General features: G+C 36.5%; 1 protein-coding gene across 3 annotated transcripts in view; it reads right to left on the bottom strand.

The window, feature by feature from the left end:
- Positions 1–26,142, bottom strand: part of KCNB2 (potassium voltage-gated channel subfamily B member 2) — a 194,643-nt gene that overhangs the window by 10,269 nt on the left and 158,232 nt on the right. The gene's annotated exons all lie outside the window — the stretch shown is intronic.

Below are 26,142 nucleotides of genomic sequence, written 5' to 3'. Positions count from 1 at the left end.
TCATGCATAAATTTATGGGTCAGAAGCTGAAATTATGAAAACAAGAGGCAATGCTCTGGGGAACAGGTCTGCCCAGCTGCAATGTCTGCACACATTTTAGGTGCTGAAAGAATTGAAGGTAGAAATGGGTAGAGAGGTTTAGAACATTAAAAAATATGCAGTAGTATGAAAGTAAACCTCGTTTCTTGTAATCACTAAAAAGCGAAAGTAGATGAATATTTTCTATAAGTAATGCTTTGGTAATGCTTTCTCAAGAGATAGGTTCCATAAAATTATTGGCATTGATTATGATAAGAATCAGACACCTCATGCATGATGCCCTTTCAAGTTGCCCACATTTGCTGGTCATACTCACTTACAAAACTGACATTATGAGGAAAGAAATGGATCTACCAGAGAACATAAAATTTTTACTACAAAGTTTAGGTATTCATACTCCAGGTAACGTTGGCATCTTGGAAAAAATACATTATTGTTTTGATCAAAAGTCCTAACTATGTCTGTGTTTTCATTAAAAACGTGGAAATAAAATGTTTAATACATCATTTTCTGTTTTAAAGCTCAGTTTAAACTCATTCTTAAAAGCATTTGCTCTCATTTGTCAGAAATGGTACTGTGAAATCCATTCAGTGATATCTGATGTGCTTGCAAGCACACACTAGGGCTGATAAAATTGCTGTGATATCCAAGAAGAGTGAAATGCAACTGGGCGGTATACAAATGTATAGTATATAAGAAGAGATTGGTCACAGCAGCGATAACAGCTCTAGAGATGGAAATACCACCTCACTGTACCGCTGAAAAAAAAAAACAGCAGTAAGCCTATTTCAGCTGTGAGTTACTAGGCATAAAGTCAGCTCTCTAAGCACAAGCAGAACTGTTCACAACATGAGGGTCTGTATTTGGCATCATCTTGTATTCACATTCTGTCTTTGGCCTTTTTCCAGCTTAAACAGAACAGGCAGCACCTTTCATATGTAGAAATATTCCAAACAGATATGTATTTTTCCCCACCAGTGCTGCTTCTGCCATTTTTTTTTTCTTTTGAGTTTTATTTCTTAGCAGAGTAAGACTCGCTTAGTCCTCCTACCAAGTGAGTCGTGGGCTGTCTGTCTTCATTCCTCATACAGCCCATCCAGAAGTACTCTGGTTAATCTGTGTTGTGTAGGGGGTATACATCCCTTTATAACTGCTGCCCACAACAGAAAAAAGGCCAACACTGGAGAAGTGTTTGCTGAGACGATAAAATAGAATGAAGGCAATAACACTGAAATACCTAGGCAGGGCTGAATAATGACATGGGTGATGGCGTGTAGCCGGGGCACAGGCAGACAAAAGAAAACACTATTGTGGAGCAATAACTACTTTCCAGACAGTGAAATCTGACTGTATCAGATTTCACTGTGAAAAGGTTTGAAGCTTAAATAGAGTATACTAGGTTCTCCACAAAATTACTGCAAAATAACTAATGCACGCTTAAGTTCTCTAACCTACTCAATAATATCATAATGCTTTCAAAACTCAAAGAACAAATAAACACATAATAAATATGGCATATAATTGTTGAGCTTGCACTTTCTGCCACTGAAGCCAACAGTCTCCTCATTTTGGCCTGCATTAGCATGTAAATAATAACAGAAAAAACTGCGTAATTCAGGGACACAATTACTTGACATGCATTGTTCTTAGAAAGCAAAATCATGAGAATATGTCTGTCTGCCATCAAACTGATTTTAATTAGGAAACGCTAGCGTTTCAAAGTCTGTTGTAAGAAATTTATTTTATGCCTGGGTATTCATCAGCATATAAAAGATCCTAGGAAAATGGTAATTCACTATATAGCATCCCTTCTTTCACTGTGTGACAGTGTTAAAATTCCATGTAAGACAGATTACTTTATAGATGTTGAATATACAATTTTCATGTCCAGAGTTATCACCCATGTTTTTTTTTTTTTTTTAATGACAACAACAAACTGTTGAAGCCACACATGATATGATAGTAACGTGCAATTCTGAATTTAATAAAATGCACAAAATAGCAAGCCCGAGATTTTTTAGTGTTTTATACATGTCATAGAATCATAGAATTGTTTGGGTTAAAGGGGAACTTAAAGATCATTAGTTCTAACACCCCTGCTGTGGATAGGGATAGCTTCCATTGGATCAGAGTGCCTAGGACCCATCCAACCTGTCTTGAACATCCGCAAAGATAAGGCATCCACCACTTCTCTGGGCAGCCTGTGCCAGTTCCTCACCACCCTCTGAGTGAAAAATTCCACCTAATATCTTATCTAAATCTCCTCTCTTTTGTTTTACAGCTGTTACTCTTTGTCCTGTCACTGAACTCCCTGATAAAGAGTCCCTCCCCATCTTTCCTGTGATCCCTTTTAGGTACTGGAAGACCTGGTGCCTTCTCTTCTGCAGTATGGACAAGCCCAGCTTCTTCAGTCTTTCTTTGAAGGAGAGGTGCTCCAGTCCTCTGATCATCCTCATGATACTCCTCTGGACCTGCTCCAACAGCCCCACGTCTTTCTTGTGCTGGATGCAGTACTCCAGATGGGGCCTCACAAGAGCCAAGTACAGGAGGACAATCACCTCTCTAGATACCATCTGTAATTGTGAATGTGTCACTGGGGGGAAAAAATTACAGCAAAAGAAAGTATTTTGGCTTCTTCTACTGTAATAATCTCAAACTTTTATTTGTCTGGGACTCTGCAGTGTAATTGAAGTTGTGCATCATTCACTCACAGTATGTTTTAATTATTGCAATTGATTAAATTTTACAATCCCTTAGACGAAGAGTAGCAGAAGATCAATAGAAAGAACAATAGCAACTATGAGAAGAATGGGAAGAAAAGCGATTCCCTTTTCTGAGTCTACATAAAGAGCACTTGCAAATAGTGTTACACTGGTAAATCCCCATAGAACAGGTGTAGCTTATATAGAAGCACTGATATTATCAAAAAACTGTATCAATTTTCTAGGCTAGCTATGCGTATCCAAAGATTAAAAACACCCACTCTCTGATTGAGCCTTTACTAGCAAAACTTCCTCTGTTCTGGGACATGATTCTGGAAATGTATTCTGGACTGAAATGCCTGGAAAATGTGCACTTCAATCAGCCCACAATTAAATCTCAGTGATACAGTTTTTGACATTATTTTTAATCTGTACTTCAGGAAATACACGCTATTCTGGTTTAATGAGATATTCTGGCAGCTTATGTCACAAAAAACACATTACAAATTCAACTCATTAAAAGTATTTCCTTACAAATTATAATTTATAAACATAAAAATGTTTCCAAAAGAATGGACGTGTTGACAGTCCTTTCTTATGTGCTGAGTATGAGGCATTTGAATCTACTGCTGATTAAACGATAGTAAAACATTCCTTGAACTAATGATGCAAGCTGCTGCAGATAATGTCATTTCAGATGTTTGGGTGGCAGGGTAGCAGTCTCCTGAAAATGTTGTGGTTTTCCAATATTAAGTTGTCACTAAACCCAGTAAAGGCTTTTCTTCTTGTGCATCCATCCAATATACTTTCTCATCTCATTGCTCATTATTGCAAGCACTGTAAGGATTTTTGTACAGAATGAGCATACAAGCTGAGGCAGAAAATAAAGGTATAATAGAATAGGCTTCAAATTGCTCCTTGCAGTTCTGCAACTACTGACATTTTGAAAAGGCTTCTGACATAACCAATATGACAATGTAATTGTTATATAAAGCAGAGAAAAAGTATACATTAGGTTCACACTAAAGCACAGCTGCTCAGGAAAAAAATAATCACTTGAGTCATATCTGACAGCCAAGGCAGTATATGTAATTAGCATAGGCTTCAAACTGTAATTAGGTATTAGCAGCGTTGTTTCCTTAATTTTATTCCAGGCTAGGATCTAGGATAAGATTTAGGCTATTCAATAACAGACAGCGATAGTTTCACTACTTTTCAAATCTCAGTCTCTACAGGCACTGAAATTTATCAGGCTGTTACATATTCTCCCTCTTCTGCATTTAAATTTATGGCATTGTCTTCATATAAAGTGTTCTGGCAGTATCTTTATCTTGGGCTTTAGAAAAAGCAAAAAAGGCAGAATAGTCATTGTTCTGCTCCTTAAAGACTCCTGCTAAGTAGACAACCATTTGTGGAGAACTTCCCAAGTTTCTTGAGCACTTAGCTGCAACTACCTATACATTCTCAGATGTGTCTGCTATTGGGAAAGGAGTATCTAGATCTACATTTGGGCAGATAACTGAAGTTCAAGGCTGTTCAGAGATACCACACTTGCATCTTGTATAAAAGTGTCCTTATCCTGTAACAGAGATCCCTGCCTGCATACATCTTGACTCCACTCACCACAAAATGAAAGAACGGTATAATTCTAGAAAATGAAGCTCTCACTCTCTCACACACACACTTTCCCTCTTTCCTTCTCTCTTGCTCTATTTTTTTTCTCATCTCACGATGATGTTTCTCATCTCACGATGAAAACACAAAAAGTTTTGCTCAATAGGAACTCTATGAGCTATATTGGTCCTTGGTAACTGGGACTATCCAAACAAGATGTTGATGGAAGCAGCGAAGATAACACTACACATGGAGCTACCTTCTAACTACAAACATTATACTACAAGGAATTTCAAGGTTGAACATGAGCCTGTAGATGTTTAGGGGGAAAAGGCTTTTATACTTTATTTCAACAGTGCAACAAAGTTCCAGTACTTTTTTGTACAAACTGAGTAAGTACAAGGACATTTTACCAGCTAATAATAGCACCTTTCAGTTCAGCAACATGGCACTGCCTTTAGCAGCTGCCACTGCTGTTCCTGGCCAGACTGGAAAAAAAAAAAAAAGTCATAAGACAGCACTGTTTGTGCATCTTTACTGTTTCAGAGTACACCTTTCATCTCTTTTTACCTTTCCAGCATAACTACTGATTGCAGATGCCTAGAATAGATCTAAGAGTCCGCACTGAATAGTGTTTAATTTTTGAAAAATAAGATGGAGGACAGGGGAATAATATAACAGAACACCACAGATTTAATTCAACTTACAGCTTTATCACAATTGCCCTTTGAAGAGCATATCTGATAACGGCTCTGACAGCATGTGTAATCACTGAACAGCTTCCCTCTGCTGCTCTTCTTCTCTTTCCTTGATGATATTATTTAGAATTCTGACCTTTCATTTCCACTTTTCCCTGGATCATTATTATTAATATTTTTAAGGGCTCCATCAAAATGTTCTGCATTGATCTTTTAAGGATATTCATTCAGCCTGACATCAGCCACTATGTGTGAAGGCTAAGCTCTTGGTGTTGTACTTATCTGGGGACTAAGTGATGTACAGCCTTTTCTTTTTGTCTCCTTGCATTGGGATGAATATCACATTAAAAGCTTAGGGTAGGTGTCTGGGAGGTTTTCATTGAAGATTTCATGACTAGCTCCGTATAAGTTCCCTGTCATGTCCTCAGAAGTTGAATGGTGGTTCCACCCAAGTATGATCCTGTACTTCTGCTTTAAATTAACAGTAATAAAATACATTTCTCCTTCATTCTGCTACAGGTAAATTACTACTTTCTGTGTTTGTGTTATTAAGGTAACAGTCTTAGAATACATCTCTCCTGCACTATGTGGTGGGCAAGTTGCGTTTTATTAATGACTTACTATTCCTTTATGGAAGGATCACTTTGGAGTTTGCACCACCTAGACTTTCAGCATCAAGATTTAGTAAAATATGGGTTTGAGCATTTGATTATGGCTGAGTAAGGAAGCGGTTTTTTCTAATGCAGTCTCCCAGTGGATAGAGTATATGGCAAAATAAGAGCTCTGGGAGTGTCATAAAGACTCAGTCTTTATGAATTCGAACATGGGGATCATTGAAGTTCATCAGAAAACTAGTGCTATGTTAGCTATATAGTAGAAATCCATGTTTAGTTTGCAGGATATATTTACTAAACATTGTAACTAAAAGTGGTGACAAAGATCTTGGAGACTAGGGAGATTCTACTATGCACAACTGCTAGGCAATGGTTTATGAGCCTTCACTGTTAGCTGTGTCTTCAGTAGCCAGCACAGGCCTGATGAAGCTTACTATAAATTACTGTGAACATGGGATTAGGATGATAAGTAGGGAACCTGTTAGACTGGCAAAGATGAGAGACCACAGGTAATCACAGATGAAGGCTGTCTACATGGTTTGGGAAGAATCATACATATTCAGTTGAGCATGAATGGAGAGAAACCTGAATACTGTTTTTTGTGCACAGCAATTGTCAGATTTGCTAACATAGATTAAAAGCCATATCATCAGTTCTAATATTCTTTGTTGAACAGAAAAAGGCCATCTCAGCTGGACAGATGAAATCAGTTATATCATTATATATCTTCTGTGTAAGAACAGGAGAGATTTAACTCCACACAAAATAACTTCAATAGTCACATAAAAGACATTATTTATAAAATAGTTCAGTGTCTGCAGAGCTTTATGGCAGTTCCATTTTACCTCCCTAAATATTATTATTTTTAGATGAAATAATTTGCCTATGTGTAAGAAAAGGCATCCAGATGCATCAAACAATAGATGAAATGTCTTTAATAAAATCCCTATCTGTCCTTATTCACCAGTGTTCTCAACCTTTTAATGATCACAGATGGTATGCTTCTTATGCTGAGGTTGTGTTTTGTTCTAGCTGTTTAATGTTCAGAGCAGATTATAAATACTTCCACGAGTGTACTAAACTTCAAAATTTCCATCTATCACGATGAAGGGCTTACAGTTCTATAACCTTTTCCTGGCAGGCTAATCTGTGAAATCTGTTCCAAACTCCTTGCGTGCACGAAATATTGCCTACATTATCAAGAGTTTCATTCAAAACAAACAAACAAGCAAGCGAACAAACAAACAAACGGCATCAACAAAAAAAGCCAAGGTAAAACCCACAAAAACGAAGGGGCATCAGCAAGGTTGAAAGAGGAGCTGTCCCCATCCGGGGTGCTGAACACAGGCAGCTGGCACTGTAGGGTTGCAAACGCGATGCACCCACATGCAGTGCAGAAGCGTTTTATTCTACCACCTTAAATACGGGAAGGTATGGAAAATATAATATTTATAAATATAGTACTAGAAAAAAATAAAGATAATGCTGGTACAATGCTTTAATTATTAATTGATTATTTAATTATTAATAACAGCTTGGAAACAAATAAACAACAACAACAAAACCCACAATTAATAATTTAGCCTTAAGAACTTTTATTACAGGTTGTTCAATCACTATAATGGAAGGAATCATCACATCTAGTGTACAGATTTATTTTGATACTACTCATTTTGATGTTAACCATCAACTCAAAGTAGAAAGCTGAGTGTAACTTTTCAAAAAGAGATACTATAAAAAGTAGAAATTTGTTCTCTTGGTTCTCACTGTTAGTATTTACCATTTAATTTTAATAGCAATTGTTTACAGTTGAGACCTCAGATTATTAACCTGGAATATACACTTCATTCTAACTTGCTGACAATCAGGTTGAGATTATTGTTACACTATTCTCATTCTATTGTCTTTCTATCATTGACTGAGACTGTCTTTTAGCAATATAATTCAGTGAGAAAAGATGACCTCCCACCTGAGGACTTCTGTTATCTATCAAAGAGATTTACTACTCAGCCTTATTTGAAATTATGACAGGCACAGAAGTCAGACATAATCTTTACTCACGCTTCTAAAATAGTTTTTCTAATTTGGCTTCACAACTCCTATATATATGTCAGAATTGCAGCTCTATGTGAAATGCCTACATCAATCTATATTTTGTATAAAGCACATGCCAATATTTCCCACACTTGCAGAATCAGTGAAATTGTTAGGGAAAAGAATCCAGTCTGTTTCTTCCTCATGTGTAGTTAAAGACCTGCATAGCTTAATGTTTTTCTTTTTTTATCTAACTGTAAGGCTATTACCCTTTTCTTCTCCCATTTCCCTATAACCATTTTAGACTTCTACAGACAATATACACAATCTACTTCTCATTATTAGATAAGCTCATGTTTATTACATTAAAAATAATAATTATAGCTTCAACAGAAATATATGTACTCTTCATATATCACATTTTAGGAAGCTATCGTATTGTAGCACACATTACTTTGTTAGTTAGATATATTTCATGCCTCAAAGACCTCGGGACTATGGCCTGAGGTAATATAAACAAACACACAAAGAAATAAAGAAGGAACTAACTAAATAGATAAGAGACCTAGAGGAAGACAGTAGACACACCTGTTTACCAGCCTTTCATTTTTTACATGTCCTGGAAAGAATTTTAGTGGGAGAAATTGTTGTCTGTACATTTTCCACCTACAACCTAAAGGACTTAATTCACTATGGGATTTATAGCTCACTGAATTAACAAAATTCACTACAAATATATCTAAAAAGAACACTGATTTAACTTCAGAGTCACAATATTTAATATTTTTATTTTATACCTGTGTTAGTATAAATCATTAAATAATACACACCCATTAATATATTGGTACATACAGATAGATAAAGATAATTGATACATTTTCAGTTTGTTTTATTTAAAAAGATATTTAATATGCTTTAATTTGCTTTACAGTATATTTTCTTATTCTAAGTACACAACCATCTTATCAAAGCATACTGAGAGAGCAGTCACCAAATAATACAGTGATCACTCGATATTCCATACCTAATTTCCATTTGAAAGAAGGAACTGCTTAGCTGTTCAATATCCTACTGACATTTTGAAGTATTTCTCCCGTCTACATTAAGTTTTAAATTCTAGAATGTTTTCTTAAAAGAAACACAGGAAGATAAACACAATATTAAGAAAGGTTAGTTCTAGGGTATGACAAAACATGCAGCAGCTTAAATAAAATTCCAATCTTAATCCAATCAGTACGAAAAACAAAATTGATTTGGTCAGAGGTAGATGTAACACAAAAATTTCCCAACCCTTTCAGCTCTACAAAGACATGTTATTGGGACGCAAAACTGACCACTTGAGAAAGTGGAGAAGAAATCAAGTATTTAGTAAAGCCGAAGTATACTGTAAATATAAAGTAAAATGTAGCATTCAGAGGCTATGACTACACTGCAGATTGAGGTGGAATGTAACTCTGTTTAGATGAGTTCTAAGCAAACCATCAAGAACAATAAAATCAGTGAAGGTATCACACAATAGAATTTGTGTTACTTAGAAAAAATATTTCAGCAGCTTAAGTATCGGTATAATCAGAAATCAAATGGAGAAGTTGAGCACTTTTGGAGTACTATAATAGAAAGCAGTTTGCTGAATAACTTCATGGAATTCAAATTCTCATTTTCCCTACCATAATCCAGAGCAGCTGAAGAGATGACTAAATTATTTGGGTAAGAGTTTGCCTACCACAAATCATTTAGGGAACCATCATGATGAATCTTGTGTAACACTTTGGCCTTATCCTCATTGCTGTTTGAATGGATGTATCTCAGGAAGTACAGGTTTTATCACTGATAGGTAAGATGGCACTCCAGACTGTTAGGCAGTTTGGTGGAAACAGAATACATTAAGAAAAGCATAAACCAGGCACACACTCAGACATTGTCTGACGGTGTAGTAAATGTTCATCTTGCACATCCTGACCCAAATAATCTAAATGGGGTTTAGTCAGATCTTATTGCTGTTAACTGGTACTGAATTTAGTGTTTATTAATTTCTAAACTTTTAAATCCAGCAGCTACTGGAATTCCAAATAATTAGGAGCAGGAGTCAGAGTCTTTGTAAACTTACGTAGAGGATAGCCAAACTTTACTCAGAATGAAGCTTGAGATGCTGTGCTATTTTGGATCTTTTACCCATGGGAACACACTGCTGGTAGAGCTATCATGAGAAAATTGATAGGATGAATCTGGGAACAGAGCTATGTATTTTGAGTAGAATTTCTTACCCTCATTTTCAAGTTTGTAATTGATATGGTTAAGAAAGCTTATTTCCTCCAGTGACTTTGAAAGCTGTGCTGTCAGGAGTTTTATCTCCTACTGTGGCTATACATACAAAATTTGCAAAGGTAGGCATTATATTCAGAACAGTTCTTTGGCGGTGTTGGATGTTAAGCAATGGACTAAGTATTCCAGTCTCAGAAAAGACTTACAGAACCATGCCAAGATAGCCATTACAGCAAACTGGATGACATACAGAGATGGTAGAACCTGACACCCCAAGTGACTATGAATAGCACATGAAAGACTGAATTACTTCCTAAACTGTTCAGATTCTTTCTCTGTATGACCTGAATGTAAGCGAAGCTGCAAGAAGTTAGTATCAAGTAATAACTGTGCTGTTTTGATTCTTTTCTATGATATATAGAGTCTTTATTGGATAATCATGCTATATTACCAGACTGCTCATGTGTAGTGAGCTCAGACTAAACACAAGATGGGAACATGCCTTTAAGTTACACAAGCTTTCCATTAAGGTAAAAATTTATGCTCAGCTTTAGCAGGAACAACTTGGGTAGATGCTGAATAGGGTGTTCAAGGAGTGTCCTTTTTCTCCTGGGAACTGACCAGAAACAAGTTGAAAATGTTCACTGCTCTCCAGAGAAGACAGGTTTTATAAATATCTATTAGGCTTCAAACATTCGTGTTCTACTTGTGCCATGAACTCTGGTTTTATTCTCAGGAAATCAAAGGAAATCTTGCTATTGCCTTGAATTGGATGGAGTGCACAAGTGGAGTTTGAGTATATTGGTAAGCTTTATTCGGAATGTGCTGATCCCCAAGGAGAAAAAGACTAAATATTTGAAGAAAACCAAATTTTAAGCCTCAGTAGTAGAGTGAGGAAGTAGACGAAGGAAGTCTGTCAAGCCTTATTCTAGCATTCCTGCAAAGGTTTTTAAAATCTTTTTCCTATTCTGTATTTTAACCAGTAGATGTCTCTGTTTTATCATGCCACTGTTGACAAGGATGCAATATTCCTGTACTCAAAACATGTATTTAGTGAAAAACCATTTGTTTCCTATAGAATGAATATATATGAATGTAAAAATACTTATTTTATGCTCTTGGCATAGCCTGCTGTTTTTCTGTCCAACCAAAGCCCCTGGAAGCTTCACCAAGAGCTCTGGCTGCTAAGCAACTTTGAAAATTGTCCTTATGGAAATGTACTGTAGGATTTAAAAAGGACAAAAGAGGAACTGATGGGATTATATGGACATTCATCTAAAAATTTAATAACTTTATTACAGCAGTCTTTATCGCATGGGAAGGCTCTCTGAACCAACTTAGAGAACAGTATGGAGCATTCAATTTTTACTCAATGCCTCAGGAAAATTCCAGGATGTGATAGATGAATTATCTTCTCCGCTTCATAAATGAATAAGATAATATTATTTCTGTATCTATAGCCATCAAGAGTAATACTGCAGACGATCTGAAACATTCACACCCAACTGAAAATCAGTGATGCAATTCTATTCTGATATTTGGATCTTTCTCATCATTTGAGAAACATTGGAGATATGCATGTATACTTATTCTGAAACCTGTATGGAAGAAACGGCCAGTTAAAAATTATATTTAATTATATCAGGAAAGTATATATAACAGTAATTTATATAATTTCACAAAGAATCATTTTTTGAATTTCAGCAGTTGACTGAGAATGTGATGGGTTTTTATTGTTTTTTTGCTTTAACCTTATTATGCTATGGCAATAGTCCATCAGTTTAATATCAAGACCTAGCTTCTTGGTTCTACTTTGCTGATATCTTAACACTGCTGTGGAAGGCTGGTCTCTAAATTCCATGAGTCCTGTACCACTGGTTCCACCTCCTCACAATGTGGCCACTTCTCGAAGCCAAGCAGAATATGAAGTAATAGAAGGAAATATAATACCTTACCCTGATATGACTTATGATTAGACACAGGTGTTCCACAAACGTATGGATAATAGGGAGCTGATTGCAGAAGGGGAGATCAGTGTTGAATAGCTGCAATAGAGGGACTCAAGTGTCTGCTGAATCTTCCTGATTGTTCAACTTGCTGTCAAGCCACAGAAACCACAGAGGAAACTTCAGTTGTATAGCAGAGTTTCTACAGCTTCATCAAGCTTAAGACAAGAAATAAACCTGAAAATATTTTTTTTTCAGGTAATAACAAATGCAACCAGGCTATTAGCAGCAAAGGTATGGACAATAAAAGTCATCTTCAAAGAACCCCTGAATATGGTACAAATAAGTAATACTCCAGCTCTGTCTTAGGATGTAGCCTTCCTACATGACAATATCATAATACATTTTTTTTTTTTAAGCTGCCAGCAGCTGACAACTTATGGTAAAGACTTGGAATGGAGGTCCTGGAGTAATTACAACTGCTTGTATCTGAGCAGAAATTATACAGAGGCCTATTTCCACTTCTTGAAAGCCAGATTAGAATGAAGATCAACAAACAAACAAAGAAAGCAAACCAAAACATCGCCACCAGAAAAAAAAGAATTTACTGTGAAGGCAGTGGTATTCTATAATTTACACTGTCTTTATGATGCAGGATAGCACTGCACGAGAAAGTCATAAAGACAAAAAATAGATTTTTAATCCATCAGAAGTAATAATTAAAGTAAATATTTTTTGTATGTTTTTTACTGTGGAATATTTATGACAAAACCATGTGACTTTAGTCATTTATAGAGAATCATGCAATACTTGAAAAGGACAGTATGATGCAGGCACCAGTAAATTATACTTTGGATAAACTGTATCCATCCACTGTGTATAAAGAATATACACAATATATTGTATATACTGTTATAATGGTATCTCTGAGATGTAAACATACAGCTATGTTCTTCCAAAAGGATTATTTTTGATCTTGCAGATTGCAATTGCTTCTGCTTTATTCTTCACCCTTGATGCGCAACTACTTTTTTGTAAATACCGTAATGAGAAACATACTGTTAGTAGGGAAATACCTTTTCTACACTATAAGCAAAGAGACATTGATATATTTCACTGCTATTAATAGTAAAATGGCAACAGCACCATGGCTAATAGTTTGTTTTCTGCAAAATCATTTATCTTAGTAGTCATGGAAGTACATGCTCCTATAATTGTTCCGTGCTTCTCTGAAGGATAAGAAGTAGGAAGAAGGTGATTTGTTGTTTTCAGCACAATGCTTGACATTCTGATAGAAAAGTCAATGTTAGTCTGAAAGCAAATAAGTAGCACCTTTGCTGTCATATAAGATGCAGCATAGGAATAATTGAGGTGCTCTTTAAAATTTGGGATCTTCAGTTGTGAATTGAATTTGTAAGCACCTAAGAAAACATTCCTCATCTTTGAGCTCCTGCTTATCTTACCTCTAACAGACCTTATAATACCTCAATTTCTCTTATAATGGTAATATTTTGGAACAATCTAGTTTGACATATAGGAACAATCTAGTTTGACATATAGGAATATTAACTTACAGTGACTTGGGGAAATATACCATCCTCCACCACCCCTAACATCAGTCAGTGGATGCATATATGCTCCAGTGACAATTCCTGTCTCATTTTCAAGTCTCAGTTCACTTCCAGGCTTTTTCTGGAGGCAGGTAATCACCTCCCTCTGAAATGAAACCAATTTTCTTGATAATATACTCCAGAAGAGCAGTGTGAACAAAACATTGACATCTAAAAGCAGGAACAAGGACACTTGCCCATGACATCTGCCCCTGCACAGAGCCCTATTGCTGTAGATGCCCCTCCTTGCACCTCTAAAACGGAGAGAGTCATGTGAGGTTGTCTTTATGCTCAGGCTCACCCAGAACAGACGCTTCCATCACTATCACAAACATGTTTTCAAATGTACATATTGTAGCTAGAATCTGACACTGAATCTGATCTATGAGAGAAAGCATTCATATAGCAAGTGCGTGATGTTACTGTGCATATTTAATGCATCTGTTGGGGGAGGCATCCTATATGTAACTTGACAAGATAAAAAGCAATTTCTATGGATTTTTATCAGCAGGAGGCTTGTTTCAGAGCAGCATAGTTTGGGTAAGAAATTCCCCTAAAGGCATGAGAAATCGTAAAAGAGGAATGCAGCTTCCAAATCTCTCTCAGTGGAAATCAGAGATCCAAACAGTAAAATGGTGCCAACAGAGAATGTGAGTAACAGATGCACTTTCATCTTCTCATCTTTTCACTTACAGTCACTCTATCAATATGATGAACATCAACACGGACATGAAAACATGCAAATAAAATCACTCTAAAGTGTTAAACACAAGCAACATCTGTAGGGTCACTAAATGCACACCAAATACGGAAGTTGGGTTGAAAAGATTAAGTATTTTTCTTCATATGAAAGGAAAGCATGACTCCTTTGAAATATCCTATCAAACAGGAAAAGCTAGAATCCTCTCCCCAATACGAAGCATTGTTCTTTTAATAAAATTCATTTAGTTTCTAACTCAGGCTGAAAAGAAAAGCCATATTTAGTTTGAAGTTTCCATTTGCTTTTGATTTTGACAAATGACTTAAATTATTTGCTTATCAGATGTAGTTTAAGGATGAACTTTATGTTTTTTCAGAGGACGTTACATTTGCTAAACATTTTCATCCATTTTCCATTAATGTGTAAGCCAGTCCTAGTGATAATTACTAATGCAGTGATATCACATTAACCTGTTGGTACCAGACATTGGAATTAGCATATTATTATTTGAGCAACATAAGCTGTGGTCCACTGGTGACGAGATATTAAACTGTAGCATGCTGTGCTTGCTGTGAATGAATTTTGGACACCTGGTTCTATATATTTTCTAAAAAAACTTTTTAGAGTGTCTTGGTAGAATTATAGTGGGCAGCAATAAAATTTTAGGAACATCAGAAAATGTTGCCATTTTATTATTCAGTGGGTCATAAGTTTTGTGAGAATAAACATATGAAATGTATTTGTTGTTCTGCATAATCATTGCCTTAATTTTTGATGACCCATGAGTTTTCAGAACTTTCAGCAAGGTCCTGAAGTTGAAATCTAGATGGCAAGACTAAGCCTTACTGCATTCCAGCTGTTTAATTTTCAAGAGAATCAAATGCAAAGAGCTCCTGGTGGAGGGCCATGGAATATTTACTGCCTCATTTTTCCTAGCTATAATTATCCCGCTGTATCAAAATTCTACATAAACTCCCAAGTGTGATAGCTGCCAACTCTGCATTGGTCTTATGACAATCAGTTAATTATGCCTGGCATTCAGATTCTGATCTTTCAGAGGGCAGTTCTTATTTAAATCACAGCACAAAAACAAGTTCTAAAACCCTGTCCCCTCTCATTCTTAAACAGTGATGAAGGATGGAGTGTATGGAGTGTTCATGTCCTACCATGCACATGCTCAGGGGTGTGCTGGCCACAGCCTAGGGCTCCATGTTGTTACTCTCTGGTCAATTTTTGAATGGTTAGGAAGATGATACCACACTGGACTGTTAGCATTAGCCATAACCACACTATCTCTAAAGCAGAGATTCACATGACATGATTCTGTGGCATTAGATAATTTCTTTTGTTTATAATTTGTTATTTACTACTATTCACATTGCAGAGAGAATGTAATTCATTTTAAAGTGGACTACTTACAGACAATTGGCAGACATGTTTGGATCTAAATTAAGGTTTATACTGAATGAATGCAATTAAAAAAAAAAAAGAAAGAAAGAAATAAGGCGGAGTAGGAAGATGGGAGTACTACTCTTATTGGTCAAGGCTTAATACCACAAATTATCTACTTTGTATTGTTTTTATATGAGTGACTTTGAAGTGAACCAGTGCCTTTATGAATTCTGAGCAGCATGCAGCGTTTAGTGCTCTTTACTTGGTTAAAAATATACTATTTATTTATTTTTTTTTACTAGACTTGCATATGATTACATAGATATAGTCTCTTTGCTGACTGTTCATTCCTCGTCTCTTGAAAGGCACCTGTTTGCAGAAATTCTGCAAAAAACACAGAAGCATGAATGTATTGATTTTATGCATCTTCCCTGATAGAAAGAAGCTGTAAGTATCCCACTTGAAGAAAAGCCTATTAACAAACTGCATATCATCTTTTTCCTCTGCTCTCCACTAGCCTGCCCAGCTGGAAAACTGACATTAGTAGTTATTTTCGCTGCACCATCTTTTCACTCACTATATTTTGTTAGATCGTTAAAATTCTTGTTTAGCAATTCATAAGCCTCCCCTTAATAAATCTGTATGAAACGATAATCTTTATAACATATATTTGTGTGGGGGTATCAATCTTAACTACAGCCTCTACAAAAGCAGAAACCTTAATGACCTTAATGTAATCAGGAAAGGAACTTCTGAATCCTTTCAATACAAATGCCTTACTAATGACTTCTACAGCTGACCTGCAGAACACTAAGTTGAAACATGAGAACAGCTGATATTATGATGATAGACAAGAAGTCACATGTATATATATATATGTAATATATATATAGGGGCACGTATATAGGGGTACGTGTATATATATATACATACATACATACATACATATATATATATATATAGGAGCATGCATGTTATTGCTGAAAGCTTAAGCAATTGCTTGCATGCATGGTTATTTATAGTGTTGAACAGTGAAGCAAGGGTTTTGGTATCTGGTCCATATCTCAGATACATAAGGTTAACTGAATGCCAAACTGAGAGGACAACAGATGCTCATGAAGCTTGTCGGATTGACAGATGCCATTTGAATTGAGTTTATTAAATATTTATGGCCACTTGAGCAGATTTCCCCTGCTAGTTTCTCTGTGGGATGTTCAGCGAATCCCAAGTGATCTGGGCTGCCTATGAGTCTGCAAGGTCAAGGCTCAGGGCCTTCCACAAAGAATCTTCTTTTTTCCAAATCTCCACAGCTGTGGAAGTGAACTCAGTTGGAGCAGGAAGGGCTCTCGAGTAGCTATGGAGCAGGGTTTACTAGTCGTAAGAATCAGAACTCATAATAAGCATAAAACCTGTTCCAGTAAGATCAGAAATTTGTATTTATGAATTACTCATACTGCTTTTTCTTAACACACTTTTAGGAATGATTTTCCTATTTTAAAAATGGTTCATGGATGCAAACACATGCTACTTGGTCATGAATAAAACAGCAAGAAAAATATTATGTATAGTTCATGGTTAAAAGTATGTTACATGACTTTGCTTGGTCCAGGGGTTCTTAAATGGTGGAATGCTTAACTGCTGCCAATGTTATGATGCATAAATAGTGCCTGGGAAGCCAAGAGGCTCCTCCTCAGTAAAGATATGACTGGGAATTGCTGCAGTTGCTTCCAGCATTACCATAGAGATGGTACATGAAAAAAAAAAAAAAAATTTGGGGACTTTTGTATTTTGTAACACATAGAACAATGCAGTTTAGAACAATGGGCAGCATCTTTCCAGGATACGTGCAGAAGACCAAGTAATGTAGAAGCAAGAACTTCATATACAATGAACCACTTCTTGTACCAGATTTTGTGGTGGTCCCTACTAACAGTCAAATACTTTCCCTCAATGTGGGCTTAATTTGAAGACATCTGCTTACAACTCTAAGTGTTAGTATTTTGCCATGGTAGGGACAGTTTGAATCACAAGCAAGAGGCTGAGAGTATCTGAATCACCATTTCATCCCTCTTTTACAAAGATTACATTCCAGATCTCCACAGCTGTTCATATATTCATGTACTGTGCAGATGAGGAGGACAAAGATATCCGCTCAGACTACTTCTTGCTGCCTTTTAGATACTTAGAGTAATCTAAAATGTACAAAATGTATAGCTAAAACATCGGAACATTGTCTCAAGATTACAGATTCTGCAGCAGAGTCACCAAATCTCAGATTTACTCTTACACAAAACTGTCGTTTACAAATCCCTAGATTTCATGAGAGCAGCAGATGGTGAAAATACATTTCTAACTAATTTCTCTTCCATGCAGTGAGATGAATTCTTTTTGCTCTCCTTATAAGTATCCTTCCAGTATGATTCTAGCTTATCTCCAAAAGCCCAAATTGGGTATGCGTTCATTTTTTTCCAGCATTTCCTTTTTTTGTGTGTGTTTGAAGTGGAGAACAAAGCTTATCTGCACCCATATTCCAAATGCAGCACTTGTCAGCATTCATACATGTATTTTAAATATAAACACGTGTATGTATGTACACTTCTACAAAGATAGAGCCCCACTAAAGACTTTTCAAATCTAAAAGAAGGTTTCATTTAGGATCATTTGGTGTTTTGGGCTACACTGCTGGCATGGTGCTAAATTCAATTTACTAAGCCCTTCATGCAATGTTTTATTATACAAAAAATTGCAGATGTGCCAAAAGTGACAAAGCGGATTGATTTGGAAGATTTAATGAATTTATGTCAGCTCTAGAAGCCTGAGTCAAACATATTCTTGGAGCTTAATTTGGGTTGCTTGTGCTTTTTAAAGTAATTAAGAGCACACAGCAGACATTTGAACTGGGCTGGAAATACTCTACTGGAAAACAATGGTTTTTTTTCTGTGTCTTTTATGCACTGTGTTCTGTTAATTTTCTTTTGAACTGCATACTGCTTTGCCAAAGTACATTTGCTAGCACTGCTCAGACCTGCAGTGGCAGTTACATCAGTGTTCTCAGCCACCACTGACATCTGCAAAAATCCCACCTATGGGAAAATGGCAAGAAAGAACAGCTCAAAGTAACAGTGAACATGCATATTTTCCGTGTTAGACAACCATGGACTCTACAGACTTTGGACAGATACTCATATAATAAATACATACAGTGTGATTCTTTGTTCACTCAAAATGATAAAGTAACCAGATCACTTCCTTCTGGGGTTCTGTTATGCTTTTTATTAAAAAAAGTCAATTCACAGTGTTTTCTGATTTGGTTCACCAACTTGATCGCCTTTCAACAGTTCTCTTTGTGAGGAAGATGGAGTGGAGATCTTCCAACACAGTTAATTCTGCTGCAAATTCAGTTATATAGAAATGTTTTTAATGTAATATCATACTCTGATTTATACCCTTTTACCAAGGCCAAGCATTAACAGGAGAGACAGAAAGAGGGTATAAGAAAATTATTGTTAGACTTTACCACATTCTTGCACAGAAAAAGCAAAATAGAAATCTCAAGACTGATTGCTGTGTACGGTTATCTAGATAATGTTGTTATGTCAAAATAAGAATATTGAATAAGAATATTGAATGAAGCCTGGAGGTACTTTACTACTTCTTTACTGTTCATCACATTCCAGGCACTTGAACATGCTCACATGTGAAGGTACCATCACAGGCACTGTAAAAGAGTGTCTGTCTTTCCTCTACACTAAATTTAGGAGGACACCACTGTGACAACACTTTTAACTGGGTCCATCAGAATTATGGGCATGAAATTCAGGTGTAATTAATCTGAATTCTGATGTCCATGAGATGTCCTTATACTTCGTATTGATCATTAATTTGCACATCATCTATGACAAAAAAAAGTAAAGATCAAATAGTACAGTATATTAACCTTTTTCTTTTTTTGCTTGTAGGGGATCTATATGGGAAAGATATAATTAATCTTTATCATTACAAAGGGATTTCATATTATTCAGTGGGGTATCCTCATGCTAGATACGTTCAGTAACTTCCATCACCACATCCTTGTCAAAACAAAGCTCACTGAGCTCTGTTAGAATCAGGATTTTACAGAACCAATAAGGCTGGAAGGGACCTTTGGGTTATCATCATTAGTTCAAGCCTTCACTCAGAGCAGGCAACATGACCTGGTCAACTACAGCACGTTGCTCCAAGCTGTGTCCGGTGAGATTTTGCCTGTTTCCTGGAACAGAGATTTCACAGCCTCTCTGGGAAATTCGTTCCACTGTTTGACCGTTTTCATAGTGAAGGAAAAAAAATATTTAAGTGGAATTTCCTGGTTTTTAACTTGAATAATCCACTAGCTCTATTGGACCCCTTTTATCTTCAGGGCTGTCTCTCACCTCATTCTTCCTCGATGATACGTGAACAGAGTACAGTCTGTTTATTCATATATTTAATTTATAAATATATATATTCACACATACAAAATGCCTATTATGACATACTGTGTTGTGGTTCTGCTATTTACATTGATCTCCCTTCTCAGGATCCTGAACTCTGCTATCACCAAATCATTGCAGCCAAGGCTGCTCCAGAAATTTCCTGGATTGCTTGTGCCCAGGTATGTTGCTCCTCCAGTAGACAGTGAACTGGTTATAGTTGCCCATTTTAACATTTTTCTCCCTTCCATGGCAATCATTTAACAATATCAGATCAGATTTGAACTAGAGGCATTCTCACAGTTACCACAGTAGAGCTGAAGAACATGTGGCAAAGATACCTGCTCTCGGTGCTGGATTGGGTTGCATCTTCAATGCGTTAATGCAGATTGCACAATTTATCACTAGAAGTCAATGGGCTAGAAATATTTTTTCTTAATGCTTAAGTTCTAGGCTCAATTTTTGTAGCCATTAGTCAGAAAAACTGTATTTTTTTCCTACCAGCTGTGATTTGCATGTAGAACTATGAAGCATAACACTGAAGATGTACTGCCAGCAACCCACATTCACAGCAACTTGGGAGGATTAGTTCTTCAGTAAACCTAATCCTATGCTACTGTCTTCAGCAGCATTAGTTCTGAACTAGCTAGGTTAAAAGCAGAAGTTTCTGTATGTGCTACAATATTTTCTACTTCTCAAAGTTCTCCCAATAAATGGATAAAAGGACAGGAGTAGGTCAGAAGTAAACGATATAACACTTGGAAAGCAGTTATGATCATTTTTGTTTTTATTTTAGTGCTGAAAATATTCTACTCTGAAGAGCAGCTTTATGTTCCATGTACAAGAACAGCATGTTACTACAAAATACTGAAAGTCACACCTTACGACTTGCCGGATATGGCAGAAATTGATTTTAGCACAGAAAGAACAAAACCACAGCAAAATTACCATAAACTGTACATGAAGACCATAACTTTTTTGTTTTGTTTTGTTAAGTGACAACACAGATAATAAAATAAACTCTGAAACTGCTGATTTTTCATAAGTTTTATCAATATGGTGGAAGTAAATCAGTAATAGTCAAGCTTCAAAAGAATCTATAGTCATAAGGACACTTAGAAAGTCACCAGCTATGAGGAAATCAACTGAATGCAAACTTTTGTAATATGCAGACATGTGGGAGAGGTCTTGGGGAACTGCTCAGAGTGCCTGTGCAGTGAGGTGCAGGCATGAAAGGAAGGAATTGAGCTCCAGACTTCTGCACGGCCACAGAAAGCTCTTCCTTTTCAGTCCTGCTGTCCAACAGCAGTGGTCAGTGCCAGCAGATAACAGCTACAGCAGATAACAGAGTGGGGATTGACCGCATTTTCTGAAGGGCAGAGAGGGGCATGAGCTGGGAACAAGTGCAGCTCAAAAGAGAGAACGCTAGGATAAGTGCTGGGCAGAGGCATGGGGTACCACAAAAAATATGCATTTTTTCTTTGAGGTACAGTCGAACATGACTTGCTAGAGAAACTTAGGGTTTAATTAAAGTACTCTGTGTTTGAAGCTGGGCTGAAAGCTCCTTGCTTACCGCTGTATTCACTGGACAGCTCCTTTTCGCAACTTTTGGTTAAAAAATAATTAAATGTCCTTTCTGAACTATCACTGGTGGAGTATATTTCCCCATGGACTTATACATGAGCTTTCCTTCCATTGGCTGCAGCATACGCTTCATTTTCTGAACATTAGAACAAATTTACATTGTAGAACTGTCATTCTACAGCACATACCTAAAGCCCTAAGGCCATTAATCATCTGATAGGAAAGATATAAAGTTGCTTGAGTAGAATATTGCCACCAGACAAGTTTCAGCACACTTCTGACCTTGTATCTTAAGTATTTATCATTGCTGTAAGAGGAATTTCGGGACTGCTCTTTTTGAGAATGTGAAGATGGCTACAGTGAAGAGAAGCTTGTCACTTGTTCCTTGGATAAATAGGGCACTTTAAGATTCATCAGTCTGATTCCTTCCCAAAGCAATAAATTCAGTTGGGCAAGGAAGTTACAATTGCAGTTGCAGTCACTATACAGCGACAATTTGTCACTGCACACATATGTTTATGTTGATGATTTAAAAGCGAATTCTAAGTGATACAGTTTTGTAGTAAAAAACATATTTAGAAAGTATAACGCTGTACTTCACTTTGAAATCTATGTCATTATGCTCACATCCATTTCCAGAGTTTATTAGAGAGTGTGACAGAGCAACCCCATCATACCAATTAGAACTTCTGAAGATAGGCTTGTCACAGCTGTCATTTCTCCTGCCTGTTCTGACTTTGTTTCCCATACTCCAGAGAAAACACCCTATCCCTTCTCCCTCTAGTTGCATCTTTCAAGAACAGGAGCTATCTCATGCTTTTGTGCCCTATCACACATTTCAGGTATGAAAGGGAGCTCTCTCATTAGACAACATATTGCAGAGTTCAGTCCTCAAGGGAAGGGAGTGGCAAAAAAAAATTTGAAAGGATATTTTTTGCAAGGGATTATCCTCAAGAAAGCTGAGTCTAAGCTGCATGAGGAGAAGTTCGCATGAAACCTATGAGATTTTCCCCCTTTCCCTGATCTGAACAGCAAACACTAATGAATCAAGAAAGCTTCCTCATAGGCTTGGTGGCTATTTGGACTGCTTCTTGAACTACACTATTAACACTTGGCAAAGGACACTTGTTTAGAAAAGTCTTCTTTCTAACATTAGAAGTTTGAATACAGATGTTGACTTAGTGAGACTAGTGAGCAAAAGCTGGAGACCACATTTTATTTACGTCAGAGAATTAACAAATGAAAGTTAATTGTTTCTTAAAACTTTTTATTTGTTTTAATTCTGTTTCTAGTTGTGATTAAAAGCCAAAATGAGCAATCCTGATTGAGAATTTATCCTTAAGCCTTTGCCTGATGACTGAATCTCTGTGTACCAGCACTGTGCACGCACAGCTCACATCCATGCAAAGGCAGTTAGCTGTTTGGCTTCTTGCTACAGATCCCAAAAGAGGCATTTTATGTGATTTATATATCACTAAGCATATTCTGTCTTGACAGCCCAGGCAAATCAAATGTATTGTCCTATGTCACGTAGATTGAGATTCAAAAGCACAAATGAATAATACAAAATTAACAATACTGAAGTAGTGAGATGGAAAGGATAAACATGCACAGCCATTAGAAGATGCTTTTTTGTGGAGTAGCTTTGTTGCTCAGTAGCACATATAGCTATTGTTTTTGTTTCCTTCAGGCTTGTGCTAAGCACAACTGCAGCAAGAAATTAATTGATAAATTGTTAAGCTACGTTTTTAACTTACAGATTGAGGTTATGGCCAGTTCCACTAGGAGTCAGTGGATGAAATGTGGCTCTCTGACAAATTCCCATTGACTTTTGGCCACAGTCTTTCCAACTGGGAATCTCATTTCAGCAGGATCTGGACCAGCCTGTTAGATACCAAAGGGATAGATATCTAAAACAGAGAGAGGACTCCATGTCTACTATGGACTGCATTCAGCAAATACTGCGATAACTCATGATTTAGCAGATAATAATTCAATAAAGGTATTTCAGTAGCTCTGAAAACATCATCCTGTATAATAGGATATAATGGTAAACTATCACCTCTAATATCTTTTGAGTGCTCTCTTTGATGGTTCCCTCCAATGCTGACTATTATTTACAAGCATATTAGTTGATTCAATTTTGTATGTGTTTGTGTAGAAAAAAAAAGCAGCCACTAAGCTATATGTTCTGTTCATTGACATCAGTGAAAGTCTTGTCCCAAGCTCTATTATCCTGTGCATGATGGCTTTCAGGTGCTATACTTCATTACAGTTTTAGCCTCTTCAGACCAGCAGTTGATCTTTTCCTTCACTGTATTGAACTCCATGTGTATTCCTACAACTATACATATGATAAATAAGAACTACCTAGTCCCTTACTGGTGCAGAAATCTTCCATGATAAACTTTCTGATATCATAACCTACCCCTAGATATTCATCACATTTAGCAGCCAATGATTAGGCCATAACCTGAAAAATCTTTTTAGAATGATATATGTTAAGCGGTTGAAAGTAAATAAATAAATCACTCAAGTTCCAAGTGTGATTAACAGGAAAAAAAAAAAAAAATCATGCAGAAATCTTACTTGACTTCTTTAGCTCTACTTCTAACTCTGTCCCTATTCTTTTAGGCTCCATTTCTTGTACATCTTTAATTCATCCTCATATCTGTGCTCCAAGTTTGCTTTAATGGCCTTGCATCAAATGCATGGCATTGTATTAAGTAATAATCTAATAATGCTAAAAAATGGTTCTCTTCTAAAATGCTCTTGAAGAGACATCAGACAGTTTGTCATCCCGTTTTAGGAAAGAATGAGTAAGTGCTAAAACTGGCTTCACATCCTTACTATATATAGAAATCCTATTACAATTACCCTTAACTGTCCTTTGCCTTCCTATAGTAGTTTCCTCTCTGTGTCCTCTGTAACTCCATACGTAAATACTGTAAGATGACAGGATTCATCTATGTATATAGAAAGAAGAGGAAATCCCAGTTCATTTTTAGCATATACATATTTTCAAGCAAATGTGAACTATCCTCATCCTCATCTCACCTTCTTTTCACATCAACAGTTCTTTATTTCATACCTATTGCTACATTTTGTCAACTGAATTATTGTTCAGAGTATTTTTCATTGACAGATCTTGTATTTAGAATACAAAGTATTCAGAAAAAAGTCAGGTAACATTTATACCTTCAGAAAGCAAATCTGCGAAGAATTCATGGCCTGCATAATGAACAAAGGTGGATTTCAGAGAAGGAATGTTAGTACATGCACAGATGGGTAACAGTTATGATGCTCATCAGTGCATTTAATCACATTTTAACAATTCTTTAAAAGTCTCCTTTGTTGCCAGCTTTTTTTCTCTCTCTGTAAGTGCAGAGCCTGTTCCTTTCCTTCTGAAAATTAATGGTCAGTTAACTGTTCATGGCTGAGCGAGGTTCATTAAAGCAATATTCTCTAATCATCCACAATACTGCCAGTCTCTCCTTAATCTAAGCATATAATTTTGTGGAAACAGGATCAGAGATTAATTCAGTCAATTAGCAGCTAGATTTGCAGGCAGTTTGGGAGAACTGAGATTTCCTATTTAGCTTATTGATTTGTGTGCAAAATGGCATCTCATTTTCCATGCTTCTAGGATTGGCAGGCATACAGTCTATCCTCATTCCATCCTGATGGAATGACAAAGAAAACGGTTAAGAAAACATCATGTGATCTTTGCCAATAAACTGCATTTTTAAAATCCTTGTTCTGAATTCAGTTATACAATTTAAGTACTTGAGGTTTCATTTAAAATATTTTTCAAGAATCAAGATATGTTGCTAAAATGCATGCCTGGACACGCTTAATTCTAAGGTGCAAGCGGTAAATCAGCAAGTTGTGTTGGCTTTCCAACTGATAATGGGTCAAGTTCTGTACTAAGTCATAACCTCCGAACCTCTGATGAATCACTGCTTTTCTCAGAAGAGGATCAGCCAACATCAGTTTCCCCAGAATGCATATAAATTTTAAGTTTTCATTTATAAATGTACATCATCCCTAGAATAAAATATCTCCTCTTTCTCCCCAGATCTGACTTCTGTTATTTCTTATCTCAAGGCATAACTGACACAACTGATGGATGATGTTTAGCCGTTAACAAGGATCAGAGTCTGAGACTGGGTTTTGAGCCCAGAAAAAGCATTCCTACCATTTCCTGCTATGCAAGACATATGTCAGAAGATAAATACTATCACTCAAGGGGTGAAAACTGCAGCAAAGAAAGTCCTTTCTATTCCATCTTTCCATCCTGATAGTGCTTAAGAACTTCCCAACTATTAACATTAAAAAGCTCTTATTATATCTTTAAAGGATGTGGCAGAAATAGAATCATAGCATCATCAAATCACTGAGGTTGGAAAAAACCTCCAAGATCACTGAGTCCAACCATCCATCTATCACCAATATTTCCCCACTAAAACATGTTCCTCAGTACAACATCTAAATGCTTC

The sequence above is a fragment of the Gallus gallus genome, chromosome 2 (genome assembly GCF_016699485.2).
Source record: "Gallus gallus isolate bGalGal1 chromosome 2, bGalGal1.mat.broiler.GRCg7b, whole genome shotgun sequence".
Classification (NCBI taxonomy): domain Eukaryota; kingdom Metazoa; phylum Chordata; class Aves; order Galliformes; family Phasianidae; genus Gallus; species Gallus gallus.
The sequence above is the reverse complement of the archived record's forward strand: the minus strand, read 5'-3'. Positions and strand labels throughout refer to the sequence as shown.